The sequence below is a fragment of the Pelobates fuscus genome, chromosome 4 (genome assembly GCF_036172605.1).
Source record: "Pelobates fuscus isolate aPelFus1 chromosome 4, aPelFus1.pri, whole genome shotgun sequence".
Lineage (NCBI taxonomy): Eukaryota > Metazoa > Chordata > Amphibia > Anura > Pelobatidae > Pelobates > Pelobates fuscus.
Window position 1 is genome coordinate 268,652,096 of NC_086320.1, and position 21,588 is coordinate 268,673,683.

The window sequence follows — 21,588 nt, forward strand, 5'->3', positions numbered from 1 at the left end:
CTATTCTGCTCTGTGTCAGTGTGTATCATGGTCTCTGTGGACGGGGAACAGTCTCTATTCTGCTCTGTGTCAGTGTGTATCATGGTCTCTGTGGACGGGGAACAGTCTCTATTCTGCTCTGTGTCAGTGTGTATCAGGGGTTTTGAGGACAGGTGTCAATCCATACCTGCCAAGTGACCCTATGTAGGGGGAACAGTCTCTATTCTGCTCTGTGTCAGTGTGTATCATGGTCTCTGTGGACGGGGAACAGTCTCTATTCTGCTCTGTGTCAGTGTGTATCATGGTCTCTGTGGACGGGGAACAGTCTCTATTCTGCTCTGTGTCAGTGTGTATCAGGGGCTTTGAGGACAGGTGTCAATCCATACATGCCAAGTGACCCTATGTAGGGGGAACAGTCTCTATTCTGCTCTGTATGAGGAGGAGAAACGGGAAATGAGTAGCTCGGCATCCAACCTTGTGCAAATGGGGTCTTTCATGCTGTTGTGCCTGTTGAGGGACCCTCGTATAAAAAGGCTGAAGGAGAACAACCTGTGCTGGGTGTCCACGCTACTAGACCCCTGGTCTCTATTCTTCTCTGTGTCAGTGTGTATCAGGGATCATTAGGATAGGTGTCAATCCATATCTGCCAAGTGACCCTATGTAGGGGGAACAGTCCCTATTCTGCTCTGTATCAGTGTGTATCAGGGGTTTTGAGGACAGGTGTCAATCCATATCTGCCAAGTGACCCTATGTAGGAGGAACAGTCCCTATTCTGCTCTGTGTCAGTGTGTATCAGGGGTTTTGAGGACAGGTGTCAATCCATATCTGCCAAGTGACCCTATGTAGGGGTAACAGTCTCTATTCTGCTCTGTGTCAGTGTGTATCATGGTCTCTGTGGACGGGGAACAGTCTCTATTCTGCTCTGTGTCAGTTGTATCATGGGCTTTGAGGACAGGTGTCAATCCATACCTGCCAAGTGACCCTATGTAGGGGGAACAATCTCTATTCTGCTCTGTGTCAGCGTGTATCATGGTCTCTGTGGACGGGGAACAGTCTCTATTCTGCTCTGTGTCAGTGTGTATCATGGTCTCTGTGGACGGGGAACAGTCTCTATTCTGCTCTGTATCAGTGTGTATCATGGTCTCTGTGGACGGGGAACAGTCTCTATTCTGCTCTGTGTCAGTGTGTATCAGGGGTTTTGAGGACAGGTGTCAATTCATATCTGCCAAGTGACCCTATGTAGGGGGAACAGTCTCTATTCTGCTCTGTTTCAGTGTGTATCATGGTCTCTGTGGACGGGGAACAGTCTCTATTCTGCTCTGTGTCAGTGTGTATCAGGGGTTTTGAGGACAGGTGTCAATCCATACCTGCCAAGTGACCCTATGTAGGGGTAACAGTCTCTATTCTGCTCTGTGTCAGTGTGTATCATGGTCTCTGTGGACGGGGAACAGTCTCTATTCTGCTCTGTGTCAGTGTGTATCATGGGCTTTGAGGACAGGTGTCAATCCATACCTGCCAAGTGACCCTATGTAGGGGGAACAGTCTCTATTCTGCTCTGTGTCAGTGTGTATCATGGTCTCTGTGGACGGGGAACAGTCTCTATTTTGCTCTGTGTCAGTGTGTATCAGGGTTTTTTTGGACCGGTGTCAATCCATACCTGCCAAGTGTCCTTATGTAGGGGGAACTGTCTCTATTCTGCTCTGTGTCAGTGTGTATCATGGTCTCTGTGGACGGGGAACAGTCTCTATTCTGCTCTGTGTCAGTGTGTATCATGGTCTCTGTGGACGGGGAACAGTCTCTATTCTGCTCTGTGTCAGTGTGTATCAGGGGTTTTGAGGACAGGTGTCAATCCATACCTGCCAAGTGACCCTATGTAGGGGGAACAGTCTCTATTCTGCTCTGTGTCAGTGTGTATCATGGTCTCTGTGGACGGGGAACAGTCTCTATTCTGCTCTGTGTCAGTGTGTATCATGGTCTCTGTGGACGGGGAACAGTCTCTATTCTGCTCTGTGTCAGTGTGTATCAGGGGCTTTGAGGACAGGTGTCAATCCATACATGCCAAGTGACCCTATGTAGGGGGAACAGTCTCTATTCTGCTCTGTATGAGGAGGAGAAACGGGAAATGAGTAGCTCGGCATCCAACCTTGTGCAAATGGGGTCTTTCATGCTGTCGTGCCTGTTGAGGGACCCTCGTATAAAAAGGCTGAAGGAGAACAACCTGTGCTGGGTGTCCACGCTACTAGACCCCTGGTCTCTATTCTTCTCTGTGTCAGTGTGTATCAGGGATCATTAGGATAGGTGTCAATCCATATCTGCCAAGTGACCCTATGTAGGGGTAACAGTCCCTATTCTGCTCTGTATCAGTGTGTATCAGGGGTTTTGAGGACAGGTGTCAATCCATATCTGCCAAGTGACCCTATGTAGGAGGAACAGTCCCTATTCTGCTCTGTGTCAGTGTGTATCAGGGTTTTTGAGGACAGGTGTCAATCCATATCTGCCAAGTGATCCTATGTAGGGGGAACAGTCTCTATTCTGCTCTGAGTGAGGAGGAGGAACGGGAAATGAGTAGCTCGGCATCCAACCTTGTGCAAATGGGGTCTTTCATGCTGTCGTGCCTGTTGAGGGACCCTCGTATAAAAAGGCTGAAGGAGAACGACCTGTTCTGGGTGTCCACGCTACTAGACCCCCGGTATAAGCAGACAGTGGCGGAAATGTTACCGAATTACAAGTCGGAAAGGATGCAGCATTTACAAAATAAATTAAAAAGTATGGTTTACACAGCTTATAAGGGTGATGTCACAGCACAACGGGAATCTAACAGGGGAAGAGGTGAAAGTGATCCTCCTCCTCCTCCCACGACCACGCCATATCTGCCAAGTGACCCTATGTAGGGGGAACAGTCCCTATTCTGCTCTGTGTCCGTGTGCCTCAGGGTCTCTGAGGACAGGTGTCAATCCATATGTCAAGGTGTCAATATGTCATATGTCAGGTGTCAATCCATATCCATTGTGATTTAGGAATGTTAGGTGATTTCTGCCCTTTATGGATTAAAAGCAGACTCTGCATCAACTGTGTAATTTTCCATGGGAGTTTTGCCATGGATCCCCCTCCGGCATGCCACAGTCCAGGTGTTAGTCCCCTTGAAACAACTTTTCCATCACTTTTGTGGCCAGAAAGAGTCCCTGTTGGTTTTAAAATTTGCCTGCCCATTGAAGTCAATGGCGGTTCGCGCGGTTCGCCGGTTCGCGAACATTTGAGGAAGTTCGCGTTCGCAAACCGAAAATTTCGGGTTCGCGACAACACTATTGGAGATGTAATAGAAATGTTGGTACACTAAAACATATATGGTGGGACTGTCTGATACTAAATAATCTCAAAGCAAAAGTTTCAAAATTGTTTATAGACTTAAATTACTTTAACTTTAAGGCATTTTCTTTTCATTTCGATCTTTTCTGTCTACCTAAATCATTAGAATATCTGGTTATTCATATTTTAATGGTGGTGAAACTATGTATGGCTAGATATTGGAGAAAGGAGGAATCTCCCAGCATAGAAGAAATAAGAGCACAGGTTAACTACCAATGGCTAATGGAAAAAGCAGTGTATTATAATGATGGTAATATAACGAAATACAATAAGATCTGGGATGTTTGGTTTACATATTCTATAGAGATAATTCTGTCCTTGAATCATATATTACCTGACATTGATATGCATAATAACTTGCGGCTTTGCCTTATAAGTTGATCCCCAATAGGAAATTTATGTTTTGAAATGTTTTTATTATAAAATAAGGTTTTTAGGATTGGACTAGAAGAGTCCTCCCTGCCCCCTTAGGTGTCTCAGTTCTTTTGTGGTACAAATATTTGTACCCTTTGTTTAATGTATTGTTTCATATGTTTGTCTTATATGTTATTTATGCATTAGTGTTTGTTTCTTTTTTAAGAACATAAGCTTTTGATTCATGTTTTATGATTTCTTCAATAGAACAATAAAACTTTAAGTATGTATAACACTACACGAACCGTGCCATTTATCGCATTTTAAACAAGCACTTTAACTATGAATACTGCACTTGATTATATGTACCGTAATTGAGTTTTATTGATGCATATTGATATGTCTAATAAAAACAAATACAATTTTCAGAAATTAAAAAAAAAAAAATTATATAGGACACCCAAAAATACAAGGCTACATAAAATCTGTTATCTTAACAAATACATGTAGGGATCTGGTCACACCATATGGTCATACAGTGTTAAGCCCACCAAGGCTACTTTTGATGCAGTGGTGGGCTTAACACGGTATGGCCATGTGTTGTGAATTAATTGCTTTATATCTTTATTTTGCAATTCTACAGTTTGTAGGATTATCACACCTTGTATGTTGATATTTAGACTTTAAGGAGTCTCCAAGAATTCAGCTAAACCAGGAAATTATAAAATACTCCCCTAAATGCTTTCTTACTGAATAATGTTTAGGAATCTTTGCTGATATTTCACAGTAATTAAATATCTAATATGTATTTAATTGAATGCTAAAATATCATAAAACATAATAAAACTTTGATAAAAAAAAAAAAAAAATTAATAATCATTTGAAAAAAAAAACATATGTATAGCTCCCTACTTAAATAATCAGCAGTATGGTAAATATACATTGAAATCTTACATTTTTTTTATTCGTGTTCTTCTGTTCAACCTTTGCATGTATAAATTATTGTTTTGGATAAAGAGTGTGGGGGCACATTCTATAATTTGGGAACACCATAGGGCGCACCTAGTACTGTAAAATTGCATCATATTCTTTACTGATATATATATATCATGCAGAGCACCTCTTAAATCTAATAACTCCTACGATATAGCTCCCGTACTATTACTGATCCACAGTGCTTAACAGTTGGCAGACATTGCAAGTTAGAGCTATCCTTTGGCTTTTTCCAAACATATAACCATCTGGATATAGCAATTCAATAGAATGGGATCAAAGATGACTCATAAGACCATATTAATATTTTCATTGATTAGGGGTCCAATTTTCATGATCTTTCCATCTGGTTATTCATTACTATTTGTTGGCCTTGGATGGAAGCAATAACAGAATGGCAGCTTTGCGCAAAGTCCAACTTGTGGAAGTTGACAATTTACAGTTTTAGGTGATACTTGGTCAAAGATGTATTGATGCGGTACTGTGCTGAGCTGCAGTTTTCAACCTTTTATTAATATCATTGGACTTTGACTTGAGAAGTTGAGAATTGCACTAAAGTCCAAAGGACTCTGTACCTAATGATGCAAAACTATCCTACTGCATACAGGGTCATTAGGACCGAATGCTGCTGGATGACTGAAATCCAGACTGAATGCTTCAAATTCAGACCCAGATGTTTTAATTCTGGGCCCAGTTATAAATCCACCAACAATTTGCTAACCGGTGGGAATATAGTTAAATAACCATCTGCGCTGTGAGGGTTAATTATGTGGTGGTTTTCCAACGCTTGTTATCCAACTTCCTTTTTTAAAAATGTAAAAAATAACTAATAAATATATTTATTTTTATATTATTTTTTTTGTTTGTTTTTTACAGTTATTGGTTTTATTGCCCCACTCCATATTATCATACACTAGGACCTCTTGTGAATGTGCATCCTGCCAGATGTATTCGGTCCACAATTTATTAAATCCAGTGCTTTGTGAATTCTGATTCCTATAATTGGTATACCTATCGGTATTGGGGTTCTATGGCGTAGTGGTGGGCTTAACACAAAATTGCCTATGGTGGAACTGAATCCCCAAATTTGTTTGCCGGGATAGATGATTTTAAGTAGCATTGCAAAATTTGAAACGGTATTTTTGTGTGTGCACTGTTCCTTAACCTGTTTGTTGTATAAATGTTGGTCTCCATGGCAGCACCATTGCTAAGAAATGCATGTTCCATGTGTGCACCCAATTCCCTTTTTCTCCATGCATGCTTGGAGTCCAAACTAGATTCCTTTTGGGTTAAGCACCCCACCACTCAGCTTCAGGTGATCCTTTGGAGGAAAGTATAAATGTGAGGAGGTTTTGGTTAGCAATGTCACTTTAATAATATATCTTTTTTTATAAAGCAGATATACGATATACATTGCAAGTATATACTTCAAAGCACTATTACTTTAATTGTTTAGTTTTGAACCTGTATTCTTTTTTTAATTGTGTTTTTTTTGGTTGGTTTCATTCTCTATTTTATTGAGGCATTGAAATAGTACAGTACACATAAAGATGATTTGTAGTGGGGGGGGGGCAGAGCCTGACAGCAGCGCTGACCGGTCTCTCATCTTGTGAGCGCCATGCTACAAAGCCTCTAAATTGATATATATTACAGCACAGAATACAATCAGGGGACCTATCCCAGAGAGGGGATAGGTCCCCTGACTTTTCTGTGTTTCCAACTGAGGTCGGCAGTTTCCACAGAAGGCAGACCTTAGGCCTAAGAGAAGGCCTACTAACAGCGGATATGGGGAGGCGGCGGATCCATAGGATTGCTCCTCTAAATTATACAAGCGCTCTTGCCTTCATTCATCCCACCGCTCCCTGCTGAGAGATATCACGGCACCTCTTGCCTGTGTTTCTCCAGCAATGCCTGCACAACTTCCCATCCATAGCGCCCAGCTTCCAGTGGACAAGATGGCGGATGCCACGTGTACACCAGCATCTCAGGATCTGCAACTCTATTTAATTTCCAAACTGGATAATCTACTTTCCAACTTCTGAAATTCACTTACCCTATGCCAAAGCGCTCTTCGTGCACTTCCAGAAGTACCACCCATGCAGCAGACCTCCAGCAATACACACCTCCTGGGCAACTCTCTGATGCAGCACTGAAGGTTAAGAAGAGGAAACAGGTGTTTCGGAGAGTGCCGCGGCACAGAAAGCTCAGTACTGCTATGGTACACCATCCCCCTAGGTTACAACCTGGGCAGCGACATTCCTCTACTCACACCCTTGGAAGTCCACTTTCGCTCGTGTGCACAAACATCTTATCAAACCTGCACTGGGATGCGTGAGCTTGATTATCTGGACTGTTTTAAGGCCTGTGGCTGATGGGGTGCAGACATGTGGGACTCTGGGTACTAGATCAGTAACCTGTATGTGCAGGGTGAAGGCTGACTTATGCCTCCTATACTTAAAATCACTGTAGTGCAACAGTATCAATGTTATGTAGTACCGTAACCAAACCTAACATACTCTTACTCAGTAGCATGTCTCCTGTCTCTTAATCCTTATTACGACCTCTTATGTACTCAGTCAGTTTTACATATGTTGATAATACTTTTGATCTCTCTCCACCGACATACCTATTATTCTTGTTTTCTTTGCTTTAAAAAAAATGTGTAGTACTATTCTATGCCATGATAAGAATTGTTTCTCATGCTTGTTGAGGCTTGTCTTCGCTATTGTGGCAGTGCATGCCGGATTTGTACATCCATGCACAGAAAAATAAAGAATAAAAAAACCAAACAAAAAAAAACAGAGTTATAGCATACACAATGAGGAGTATATAGGCTTTGCTTGAGCATGAATATGATTGTATCAAAGTGAAAAAGTATACAGAAACTAACAGGCTAAATAAACACGTCCAGACTTAGAGTATAACATAGGCATACAAGAGGATACGTCTGCGCCTTCCTGCGCCTTCTTCTTCTTCTCTATGGGTCTCCAGTAAGCTGTGTAACACTGCAGGGCACTTCTAGACACCAGTAGGAACAAGGATATCCCCACGGTCAAAAGGGGGTCAACGGCGAGAATCGTCCGTCTCCCCATCCCTGAGTAGAATGACAGACCGCAAGTAAGTCAAGCACAGTCTGTGTCCAAAGGTTGTAAGGAGAGCAATAAAGTTTAATCTTATGCTCATTAAGAAGATTTCCCTAAGGAGTTCCAGCACCATTTGACTTTCTCAGTCGGCTGTCAGACCCCGCCCTGAATTGGATTTTTAGTCACATTAATTTTGCATTACATATATTCACAATGCGCTTACGAAATATTAATTAAATACACTTTAGTTAATGTAGCATCATTTAATAATTATATTTGTCTCCCACCTTAAGACCCACCAATATGGAGGTACTGTGGATTAGTAGTGGGCTTAACACAATATGGCCATATGGTGGAACTGAGTCTCCATGTTTGCTGAGATAGGTGATTTTAAACTGTATTTTTGTGTGCACTGTTCCTTCTTTTATTATCATGTGCCGTCATATTTTTGTATAAATTTTGATATATTTCTATATTGACATGTATAATATATATTGATATATTTAGTCATTTTTCAGTTTTAATGATCAACACATCTGCAATTTAGGCACCGTTTTTTTTGCCTCTCTGAAACTTTGCTGATTTCTTGTATGTCAGAGCTCTTATATAGTTGACAAATGCAGTTAATTGCCAATCCACATAATAGGACTCTTTTTTTTTTTTTTGTGCAGCTGCATTTGTACTTGATATTTAGTGAAATTGGAGTTAAACCGCTTTGTCATGCCATATTCCTGTTATTTTGTCCTCGCCATAATTTGGATTACTCAGTCTTTTCAAATTTTACTTTTCTTCTTTTTCTAAAACCTATTAAAAAATATTTAAAATTCTGACGTACTTACGAAGTCCTATATGTTGAAGCATATTGTTCTTGGAGCATTTGTTTTTAGTATAGCTTCCCATTATTATTCTTTTTAGATATGACTATGTTAATTAAATTTAAGCTGTGTTCAGTTTGATACATCACAATTTACATAAAATGTGAATAGTGTGTGTTTTATTCTGATCTTCTACTGACTCACAAATCATAATATATTCACATTATGGGTTCCAAAATGTTCTTAGGTTGCTTGCTTATGGTCATAAATGTCTGTTATGTTACTTCTGTGACTGATCATAGGTAATTTGAATATTTAAAATATAAACACATTAATAAATTAGAGGAAAATCTTTAATATCTATCGTCCTGCTGGTTATTCGAGAATAGTGGGAGAACTCTATATGTTTTATTTACATTTTCATCAAAGAAGTATAAGACATTTAGTTGCTGTGATTTATTGATTTGTATGTTAAAAAGTAATGAATTTAAGTGAAATTATAACAAAAGCCAGCATATTGAACCCATTGTAACCAACAAAGCATGTAGATATGAGAGATATGTTGGTTTTTAGATAAACACAGTTGCATGAAAACATTTGTGAACACTTTAGAATTACCAGTATTTCTGTGTTGATTAAGAAAACTATCTTCATTTAAGTCACAATTATAGGCAAGCACAATCTCACTAAACTAATAACACACAAACAGTAGTATTTATTAAAATTTTATTTGAATGCAATGAGTGATCATTCACAGTACAGGATGGAAAAAGTAAGTGGACCTTAAAAACTTCTATAAAAGCTATTCAAAGTTAGGTGCTTTAATTAAGGAGATGAGATTGGAATGTGGGTTGAACAGGTGACCTACCCTTTAAATATAGAAAGATTGATGAGTGTGAACTATGCCTCAATGCCAACCTTTCATAGGACCTTAAAATACGCATTATAGATATACATGAAGCTGGAAAATGTTACAAAAGCATTGTTAAAGAAACATTGAACTCGCTATATCAACTTCATGTAATTGAAATTGTTATAGTGCATATAGAAGTTAAGCTCTTCTTAGTGCCCCCAATTTACTTTATTTTATTAGTTAGAAGGCTTGAAAGTGTTGCTTCAAGCCATGACACCAAGCACTTTGGATAGGAGGCCCAGGTCTGTTATTATTATCATTATTATTATTATGTTATTATTTATATAGCGCCAACAAATTTCGCAGCGCTTTACAGTGGGTGGACGAACAAACATGTAGTTTTAACCAGACAAGTTGGACACACAGGAACAGAGGGGTTGAGGGCCCTACTCAATGAGCTTACATGCTAGTGGGGTAAAATGACACAAAAAGGTAAGGATAGTATTAGACAGTCGCTGAAAAGGAATCAGTTAGGAGCTATTAACAGTTTAATTGATACGGAAGTGGGTTTTTAATGATTTTTTGAAGGAGTGGAGACTGGGTGAGCATCTAACGGAGGAGGGAAGTGAGTTCCACAGGAACGGTGCAGCCCTCGAGAAATCTTGAAGGCGAGCATCAGAGGTGGGAGAACGAACAGAAGATAGACATAAGTCTTCAGCAGAGTGTAAGGGCCTAGACGGGACATACTTGTGTATTAGGGAGGATAGATAGGTGGGAGCAACATTATGTAGAGATTTGAAAGCAAAAAACATAATTTTAAGAGCCCTATATCTAACAGGAAGGCAATGTAGGGACTGACAAAAGAGTGAGGCATGGGAGGTGCGGGCGGACAGGAAGATGAGCCTCGCCACCACATTCATTATGGACTGTAACGGCGCAAGTTGGGAGCACGTAAAACCACTGAGAAGCAGGTTACAGTAGTCAAGGCGAGAAAGGACAGTGGAATGGACCAGCACCTTAGTTGCATCCAGCGTTAAGTAGGGTTTGATGCGTGCTATGTTTTTGAGATGGAAGCGGACAGATTTGGCAATAGACTGAACATGAGGTGTGAAGGAGAAGTCGGAGTCAAAGAGAACACCTAGGCAGCGAGTCTGCATAGTGGAGCTGATGGTAGCACCATTGACTTGGAGGGAGACAGACACAGGATGTATCAAACTCCCCTTTTTAGCTGAATTTGCCACGAGTTTTGGAGGGGACTACTTGCCAGCCTTTTACCCTGTGACTATGGCCCCTTTAATTTATTTTAGTTAAGAGACCCTAATTGTGCCTATTAAAACTTTAAACATTGGTTCTTTGAACTCCCGAACAGTCTAAGTGGCCGCCATTCAACATTCGAACATGTGGTGGCGGCCATCTTGTTCGCATGGACTAAAACCGCAAATAGACTTCAAGGGGACTTAGCCGTGAATGCCCTGGAATTATTTTCGGCATGACAACCTTGCGGTTCCCGGTCGGTCCACCAGCGGCATTTAGCCGCGAATCAATGAAACTGTTTTGGGCATTAAACCCTGGGTTCGCCAAAAATATAACTTCCATAAAATGTTTGAACCCCTGATCTGATCTGGGTGATTTTTGGATATGTTGTTCACCCAGATCAGAGCTATCACCGGGGAAAGTCCTTGTAAGGACTAGAGCTAATTCCCCATTTGGCTCCAGGAAGGAGTGGTTCCAGGGCCCAAGTCCAGCCACGGCGACTGTGGGCAGAAGTGCTGCGGTTTTTCCCCTGTTCCCGCTAGGAAGTGGTCCTTTGGCGAAGGTACCCAACCGGGGTACCGGGAGCTCCACTACACAGGAGTAGCAACACTTGAGGGAGGAAGACCAGAATTTCAGTTTTGGTCAAGTTGAGTTTAAGGAAGTTAGAAATAGCAAAGAGGCAGTTAGAGACACTAGTCAAGAGGGACGAGGAGAGATCAGGCGAGAACAGATAGATTTGCGTGTCATCCACATAGAAATGATATTGGAAGCCAAATGAGCTAAAGAGTTTGCCAAAGGAGGGAGTATAGATGGAGAAGAGCAGGGGACCAAGGACTGAACCTTGGGGGACACTAACAGGGAGGAGTTGGGGAGAAGAAGCAGAGCCAGAGAAAAATAAACACTGAAAAAACTAGGAGAGGAAGGAGGAGCATCAGGAGAGAGCAATATCTTGTAGACCGATATTGTGGAGGATGAAAAGAATCTTTGATGATCACCAGTGTCAAAAGCCGCAGAAAGGTCAAGGAGAATTAGGATAGAGTAGTGACCACAAGATTTTGCAGCGAGTAGATCATTGGATACTTTGGTCAGTGTCGTTTCCACAGAGTGCTTAGCGCGGAAACCAGACTGGTCTAGCAGAGAGTTGGACTCGAGGAAGTCTGTCAATCTCGCATACAAAACTCTTTCATGGATCTTGGGCGCAAAAGGCAGTAGTGAGATAGGACGGTAGTTGGATGGGGAGTTAGGGTCAAGGTTGGACTTCTTTAGAATTGGGGTTATAGTTGCATGTTTGAAGGGCGATGGAAATATGCCAGAGGAGAAAGTGAGATTGAGAATTTTAGTGAGAGGTAGAGAAAGAGAAGAAGACAGAGTACGGATGAGATGTGAGGGAATTGTAACTAGGGAGCAAGTGGTGGGAAACCTCTTCTGCTGTAGCGGGTGCGAATAAACATAGAACAGCAGAGGGAATGAGGTTAGGGGAAGTATTGTAAGAGGAAGAAGAAAGATGAGAGCTCTCTTCCCTGATTGTAGAGATCTTGTCAGTGATGTGAGTTGCAAAGTCTGAGGCGGTCAAGTTAGTAGGTGGAGGAGGAACAAAAGGGCGAAGAAGAGAGTTAAATGTGTGAAATAGTCATTTGGGTTTGCAGGAGTGTGGTTATGAGGGTTTTGAAGTAATTTACTTTTGCAGAGGAAAGAGCCAAGCTGTATGAGTGCAGCATAAATTTATAGTGGAGAAAGTAAGACGCACAGTGAGACTTTCTCCAACAGCGTTCAGCAGTTCTGGGTATTTTTTTCAGAGGTATAGAAACAGCTTGGTGTGCCAAGGTTATTGTTGGGGGCCCTTGCTGCATTTAAATGTAGGAGGTGTCATGATGTCTAGTTGAGAGGAAAGGGTGGAATTGTAGAAGGAGGTTGCAGAGCTAGGGCAGGTCAGGTTTGAGATAGGTAAAAGAAGAGTTTGGAGATTAGTGGAGAAATGCTCTAGGTTAAGACATTGGAGGTTTCTGTGAGATTGATGTTCCGACGGTGGTGTCAATTAGGTCTTGGGTATGCCGATGTCAAAAGTCAGCAGATGGTGGTCAGATAGAGGAAAAGGAATATTGGAGAGATTAGAGGCGGTACAGAGATTGGTGAAGGCGAGATCAAGAGTGTTTCCCGCTGTATGGGCGGCAAAATTGGACCATTGCGTAAGGCCAAAGCATGGAGGTTACAGAGAACAGACAAGAGGCATCAGTGTAGTTGGGGTTGTTGATTAGGATATTGAAATCTCAAGTATAAGGGAAGAAGTGCTAGATGAGAGGAAGTGGGGAAGATAAGTGCACAATGAATAGCCTAGGACAGGGGTAGGCAACCTTTTAGCAGCACTGTGCCGATATAGGATTGTGATGTCCCGCAGCATGCCGGTCCTATATTTTTTTATAAATCGGGGTGTGTACGCTGCCGTATTCTGCTTGTTATTTTTACTGTAATTGCTTTGTATTGTTGTATTTGTGCGTATATATGCAGGGCTGTCTTTATTAATCACTGGACCCTGGGCAAAGCATTTGCTTAGGGTCCCCTGGACCCTGTCCCCCCTTCCCAGGCATGCAATCACGTCCTCCACCTCAACAGAGTGGCGGACCTAAAGTAGAGAGGAGCAAGAATTCTTGGCGGTCTCCCTGTTGCATGGGTGATTAAAAGGTAGATCCCCATCTGTCGTGCAACTCCAAAAATGCATTGACAGCTGGGGCTCTACCATTTACTCATGTTTGCAGGTCTGTATTTAGCACTAAGCAGTTTTTGTGTGTTTTTGTGGAATATGTTTGTATGTGGTGTTGGCATGATTGCAAGCACACACACACACACACACACACACACAGAGATACACTGACACACACAGAGACATACTGACACACACACATACATGCTGACATACAAACATACTAACACACACACAGATATACTGACACAGATATACTGACACACACACAGACATACTGACACACACAAAGACATACTGACACATACTGACACACAGACATGCTGACACACAAAGACATACTGACATACAAACATACTGACACACACAGATATGACACACACACAAACATACTGACACACACACACTGACAGACATACTGACACAGACATACACTTTAAAACCAACCCTCCAGTTTCTTACCTTTCCTGCTGGTGGCTGAAGGTGTTGGGAGTTGGGGTCTAGAGCTCTTGGCCAGCCACCCTCCAATCTGCCTACTCTTCTTTCCTGCGTGCTCCTCTCTTTGTGGGAGGAAGTGATGCGTGGCCGTCACTTCCTCCCAGCCTGCTGCCGAAAACCAAGGGGCCCGCTCGCGCTGTTAAAGCACCTCAGCGTGTGACCGGGTCCCTGCTGACAGAAGCCCAGCGGGTGGTCCTTTGTGCATGGGCCACCCGGTGGGCCTCCATAGTGTGCAGATTACCAGCCAGAGGGTTAGAAATAGTTGAGGCCAGCAGGGCTCACGGTGCAGCTGCCCAGTTTGCCCCGCGTGAAAGAAGGCCCTGCATATATGAGCTATTATATTGTTTATTATGGTATTGTGTATGATACATATGAACAGGGCTGCCATCAGAAATTGTGGGGCCCCTAACACAGCTCAAGGTCTGGGCCCCCGTGTGCCCGCCTCCAAGCCCCGCCTCCAAATCCCGCCCACAGGAATACACACACACAGACACAGAAATATACACACATACATATAGACATACACACACACACACACACTGATATACAGACACACACACTGACGTACATACATACTCACATACTGACAGACACACATACATACATACATACAAACTGACATACAGGCATACAAACAGACATACATACATACACATAAATACATAACATACATACACATACATACTGATATACATACATACAGACATACACACACACACTAACACAAATAGATATATACATACACAGATACATACAGACATACGGACATACACACACACAGACATACATGCATACTGACAGATATATACATACATACACACATACATACTGACATACATACACACACAGACATACATACATACTGACAAACACACACACATACAGATAGACACATACAGACATGCATACACACACACATACACACATACAGACATACACACAGACACACACACAGACATTCATACAGACATATACACACAGACATACATACAGACATACACACACAGACACACACACACAGACATACATACACACACCTCATTTATCAGCCACCCTCCTCTTACCTCTAAGTTGCAGGAGGGTGGCTGGGGATGATAGGAGGTAGGGGATGCCTCTCCTCTCCTTTTTCTCTTCCTCTGCTCTCCACCCGCGCGCAGTAAGCTGGGAGGAAGTGACCGGCTGTCACTTCCTCCCAGCAGCCCTTGCGGTGTAGCCGGAATTTTTTTTTTTTTAAAGGGGCCCGGTTGCGCAATTACCCGGCCGCAGCGCTGACCGGGCCCCTGAAGATATGGGGCCCATCAGGTGTCCCTAAATGCTTGGGTCACCTGATGGGCCCCGGTGCAGATGCACCTGCGGCAGTTTTGCCACTCCACGTGGGGCCCGGGTGGCCGGGCTCCCAGGGCCGCCGGGCCCGTGACAACCGTTATGGTTGTCACCCCCTGATGGCGGCCCTGCATATGAATGTAAGCTGTGTATGGGTGCTGCTTGTGGAATTGTGTGTGTGCGGATGGATATGTCAAAGTGTGTGTTTGGTAGTGTGTGGGGGCTGTTTGGGGTATTGCATGTGGGGTTGTGTGCATGTATGTGGATTGTTAGTGGTGTTTCGTTTGTGCGGATTGTGTGTATGTTTGTGTGTGGGCTGTCCGTATTATTTGTATGAGGGGAGGGTTATTCTGCATTTCTGTGTATATCTAGCGGTGTGGGGGGCTTCCCTGGGTTCCAGTGGGGACTAGTCCGGCCAGGTACATGCCAAGGACAGGAGCTGCAACAGCAACTGCGAGCTGCTCTACTACAGTGTGGCTACCTATTCACAAATGCTAGGAGGAAATGATCTGAGATCACTACCTCTACGTGCTGCAATGCATAAATTGAGGATTGTCCTTCACCACCTTTTCGGATTAGCAGATATCTGAAGTTTTACTGGGACTCCTGATACGCCAGAGCCTGTTTGGCTCTAGCGGCCTTGAGTGCCGTGCAAAGACACCTCGAGTGCACCGTAGGTTGCCTACCCCTGGCCTAGGATGACCGGGGGGTGGTAGATGATAGCAATTCTCAAACAAGTGGGTTTAAATAGGCAGACAGTGTGAACTTCAACAGAAGAAAAGGATAGGGCAGGGGGAGTTATGATTGGTTGAAAGGTACATTGAGGGGAGAGAAGGATGCCTACACCATCTCCTTTACAGGTGAGTGTGAGAGAATTGTAGCCCACCAAAACATAAAGAGGCAGGAGTAGCGCTATCAGGGGGACAGCCAAGTAGTGTGAGTGAGTTTGAGATTAAAAAGTCATGTATGGATGTTGATTTTAAATTACTGCAGATGGAGCGGGCTTACTTCTCAGACTCTCAAACCTAGGTATACCATGACATTACGAGTGCATGCAATAATTGCATACAATAATTCTCTATGGGAGAATCAGTTGTATTCATTTTCAGTGCATATGGGTAGAGGGCCTGGAAATATAAAGAGACACTGATACTATAGTGTTAGGAATTTAGATTTGTATTCCTAACGCTACAGTATCCCTTTGAAGACCCGAGATCTCATCAATCCACAGTACAACAAATTGCCTATAAATGGAAAAAATCTGACTTGTCACTACCTTTCCTTAAAGGGACACTATAGTCACCTGAACAACTTTAGCTTAATGAAGCAGTTTTGGTGTATAGAACATGCCCCTGCAGCCTCACTGCTCAATCCTCTGCCATTTAGGAGTTAAATTCCTTTGTTTATGAACCCTAGTCACACCTCCCTGCATGTGACTTGCACAACCTTCCATAAACACTTCCTGTAAAGAGAGCCCTATTTAGGCTTTCTTTATGGCAAGTTCTGTTTAATTAAGATTTTCTTATCCCCTGCTATGTTAATAGCTTGCTAGACTCTTCAAGGGCCTCCTGTATGTGATTAAAGTTCAATTTGGAGATTGAGATACAATTATTTAAGGTAAATTACATCTGTTTGAAAGTGAAACCAGTTTTTTTTTCATGCAGGCTCTGTCAATCATAGCCAGGGGAGGTGTGGCTAGGGCTGCATAAACAGAAACAAAGTGATTTTACTCCTAAATGACAGTGAATTGAGCAGTGAAATCACAGGGGAATGATCTATACACTAAAACGGCTTTATTTCGATAAAGTAATTTAGGTGACTATAGCGTCCCTTTAAGATTGGGTGACCTACAAAGATCACTCCAAAAGCAGAACGGACAATCCTAAAAGAGAAATAAACCAAAGGTATCAGTGAAAGACGTCTAGAAAAGTCTGCAAAATGCTGTCTTGAAAAAACATTGCAGTAGGTCTGAAGTGTTACAATGCCCTTCTGGGGGAATGCACTTTGGACAGATGAGACAAAAGTTTAGTTTTTTGGCAAAAATGAAAACTATATGTGTAGAGAGAGAAAAGGGCACTGTACACAAAAACCATAACCTCAATTTTGGCCTAATATTTGAACAAAGCTGATGCTTGATAAAGACCTCATTGCAGGTCGACGCGTTGCTGTTCTTGCACTGTTTTCCAAAAAAATTGCTAAGACATACCTTGAGTACCTGGACATATTTCTTTTTAAACTTAATGTTCAACTGGAGTTTGTTATTTTGACTTTTTCTTCATGTAAAAGAGTAATTGACTAGTTTGTATGTCCCCATACTAAACACAGCAAAACCATCCAGTGTTGTAGGGACAGAATGCAAAATTCGGACATTGTTCATGTTATTTAACAATGCCAGTATTTTGCAGAAAACACTTACTGTGAGCCTAAATATGAACCAGACTTCAGCAAACTATTAAAATATTAGCTAAGATACTCCATGCCCCCTCACACGTCTTGCTGCCCATGTCCTCCTGCTGCCCCATGTGCCCCTCACACTCCTTGGTGCCCCAAGTCCCCCTCACACCCACTGCAGTCCCATGCCCCCCTGCTGCCCCAAGTCCCCCTCACACCCACTGCAGCCCCATGCACCCCTGCTTCCCAATGTCTCTCTCACACACACTTTGCTGCTCCATGTCCCACTCACAACCCATTCTGCCCCATGTCTCTCTCACAACCCATGCTGCCTCATGCCCCCCTCACACCCATTGCAGCCCCATTGCAGCTCCACACCCCCTCACACTCCATGCCCCCTGCTGATCCATGCCTCCCTCACACTCCATGTCTCCCTAACACTTCTTTCTGCCCCATGTCCCCTGTTGCCCCATGCCCTCCTCACACTTCTTGCTGCCCCTTGCCCCCTCACACTTATTGCTGCCTAATGTCACCCTGCTGCCCCATGCCCTCCTCACACTCCATGCCCTCTCACATGTCTTGCTGCTCCATGCTCCCCTCACACTCCATGCCCCCTTAACACTTCATGCTGTCCCATGCCCCTTCATACTTCTTGCTGCCCTATGCCCCCCTTCTGCCCCATGCTCCCCTCACACTCCATGCCTCCTCACACTTCTTGCTGCCCCATGTCCCCTTGCTTCCCCATGCCCCCCTCATGCTTCTTGCTGTTCCATGCCCCCATGCTGCCCCATATCCCCCTCACACTCCATGCCCCCTCGCATTTCTTTCTGCCCCATGTCACCTTCACACTCCATGTCTCCCTCACACTCCATATCCCCCTCACACATCTTGCTGCCCCATGCCCCCCTCACACACCATGTCCCCTTCACACTTCTTGCTGCCCCATGCCCCCTCACCCTTCTTGCTGCCCATGTCCACCTGCTGCCCCATGTTCCCCTCGCACTCCTTGGTGCCCCAAAACCACCCTACACCCACTGCAGCCCCATGCCCCCTTGCTGCCCCAAGTCCCCCTCACACCCACTGCAGCCCCATGCATCCCTGCTTTCCAATGTCCCCCTCACACACACTTTGCTGCAAAGACACCTATTTTTTTAGGCTTTGGTATGTGTATATATTGTTCACATTATCAATTTTCCAGCCTTGTGTAATATATTTTGAATTTTTGAGGAATAACTCACCCGCGGATACCTATTTATCTATTTTAACTATACTATTAAAGGTTATATTTTAACTTTATTAGGACACTCTGGTATTTTGGCATCATGTCTACTGGACTAATATGGCTAGTCCAATCTACACTATATATACATACCTGGGGCAGAAGTAGAACAGAGAAACACATATAAATTTAAAATATCAGCAACTATATTAATTACAAACATCTTGCTAATATAAGGAGTACAATTTATAGAGGTATTCGAGTGGAAAAAGATTGGGAACCACTGTGATAGAACATATAGCGCACTTGGGATCCATGTAGGCTGTCTCCGGGATCAGCTGCCCTTCGAGGTTCCTCGAAGTAGTTTTGTCTTTGTCGTTTGATGTATTGTATTGTCGCCATTAAGACTATGCACGCTGGTAATTTATGCAATGTTAATGACCATATTAATGGCTATTTTGTATTGTCTGTATGGAATTTATTGTGAAATTTCAAGAAAAATTTATGGGAAAAAAAGAAAATATTTAGAATTATCAGTTCAAATAGAATTTATTGTTGGCACATTTATTATCCCACATTGATATTACTGCAGTATGTGGTCCTCAGTGGGTTGTAAAGCAAATGTGTAAGCAAAGTTTTGACATAGAACATACAGAGAAATCATAGAGGAAAAAGAAAATGTTAGTATATTGATCTAGTTATATATACCTTTGGCAATACTGGTAAGCACATTATAGGAGTATGTGTTGCAATATCTAGTTTTTTTTCTGGGTTTCAGTATTGCTATTGGATTAATCATAGCATTATTTCATATTTTCCACAGTATTTTCTGTGGGTTTAGCACTACTTTACAGTGTCTGAGAATATGATATGCTATGATCTCTGCAGACATATCTGGACTACGTTGACTCTTTTAAAGGACTTAAACATGCCAGTGTTGTACCGCATGGAACATGAACGCCAGTGATTGGGTCTATCCCTGAAGCAAGGGACTGCTGTAGCAATCTTATATGGTAAGTTACTTTTCTATGAACATGATGTTATATTTTTATTTCCGAACTGATGTTTGTTTGTAAACATGGTATTGTAAAACTATTAGTGCAGAGTATATTTTACTTATTATTCATCATATTTATTGGTGAGAAAACTGCAATCAACATCTTGATTACCACTTGATAAAGCCCAATTTTGCTATTTTGGGGTCAAGAAGGAATTTTTTCCTAGTTTGTGGCAAAATTGGAAGCGCTCCAGACTAGGTTTTTTGCCTTCTTTTGGCTCAACAGCAACAACATATGTGAGGAAGGCTGAACTTGATGGACGCAAGTCTCTTTTCAGCTATGTAACTATGTAACTATGTAATGTGGGTGAAACGCGTTGTGGATTACTTTTACTACTATTTTCTTGTTAAAATAAAGGTTTTTGGCCATTTTACAAGTATTTTGTGCCATATACATTTTTTTATTTTATTACCTGACATCCTGATTTTATCTTCCCAGTGAGGACCACATTAAGCATCCCAGGTGGGGATTATACCACCTACGCTGATGATACTGAGCGGGCTATCTGCTCATAATAGTGTGAGTATATTTTATCTATTTCCACTCCTGGTTTATTGTGTTTTATACAGAGAGCACTATTGTTGCACTTTTTTATATTTTTTACATATACCCTGCTGCTACGATATCTGCTGATTGGCATCTTCCATCGATATCCCTGAAGTGGGAGATCAAATCCACTGCAGGCGCACTATACTAGAGCTAATTTTACCTCTATTCCATGTCAGTAGGCCATTCGGAAATCCTTTTATACTGCTATATTTTATTTTGACGTATTACACTATTGGAGCATTTCTTCCTTTTTAAATGGTCCTAAATCACGTACATCTTGATGGTACACAAACCTAAGGACACAAGCAAATTTTACCAGGCCCACACATATTACTATTACTAAGACTTTATTTTGGACTACTGTTTTTACTATTGGATATAGGATATATGTTTTATTGTCAATATAGGATTTTGCATATTTTGTTCCATTTTTACTGTCTTATTTACCTCTATCTTATCCTTTACCACTTGGCGCACCCTATTATTTTAAAAAACAAATGAATTAGAATGGCACAAACAAATTAAAATAGTTGTAACCATACAAAATTAAAGCAATGATATTAGTGCAGCAACCTACAAGGAACTCTGATAACGTAGATCCCCAAAACAGGAAAAAAAAAACAATAAGGTAGGTGCGCAAACAATTATAAAGTAAAATGTCATTGCAAACAAAGTGCCAATATATCCCAGAGAATACAAAATAGAAATCTACAGTAAATGTGGGATAACAATATTGGTAAAAACCACACTTGTGAGAAGACTTATTTGTGGTACAGCAGAATATAATACTTGCACTCTCTTTGTTTGATATGCCACAAGGACCTAAAATATATAAGCACAAAATAGACCTAGTGCAATACAGTCTTAATTCAATAAATACTGTGCAACTTTGCAAGAAATACACCCACAATTGTGGAGTGGTTATTGTACCACTAAAGACTATCAGACACAAAGGAGGATCAGACCCTTGGGTACGTTGGATCCTTACATGGGTTATACGGATTCACCACCAGCCGAAAGTATAAAGATGAAAAACTTTATTACAAATAACATCAATCATTGAAGACTTAAAACCAAGGATAAAATCTCACTGCGTCAGGAGGAGACCAAAGAGTCCTGTGTATTGCAAGGTATACAGTCTGAGCGTCCTCCCTG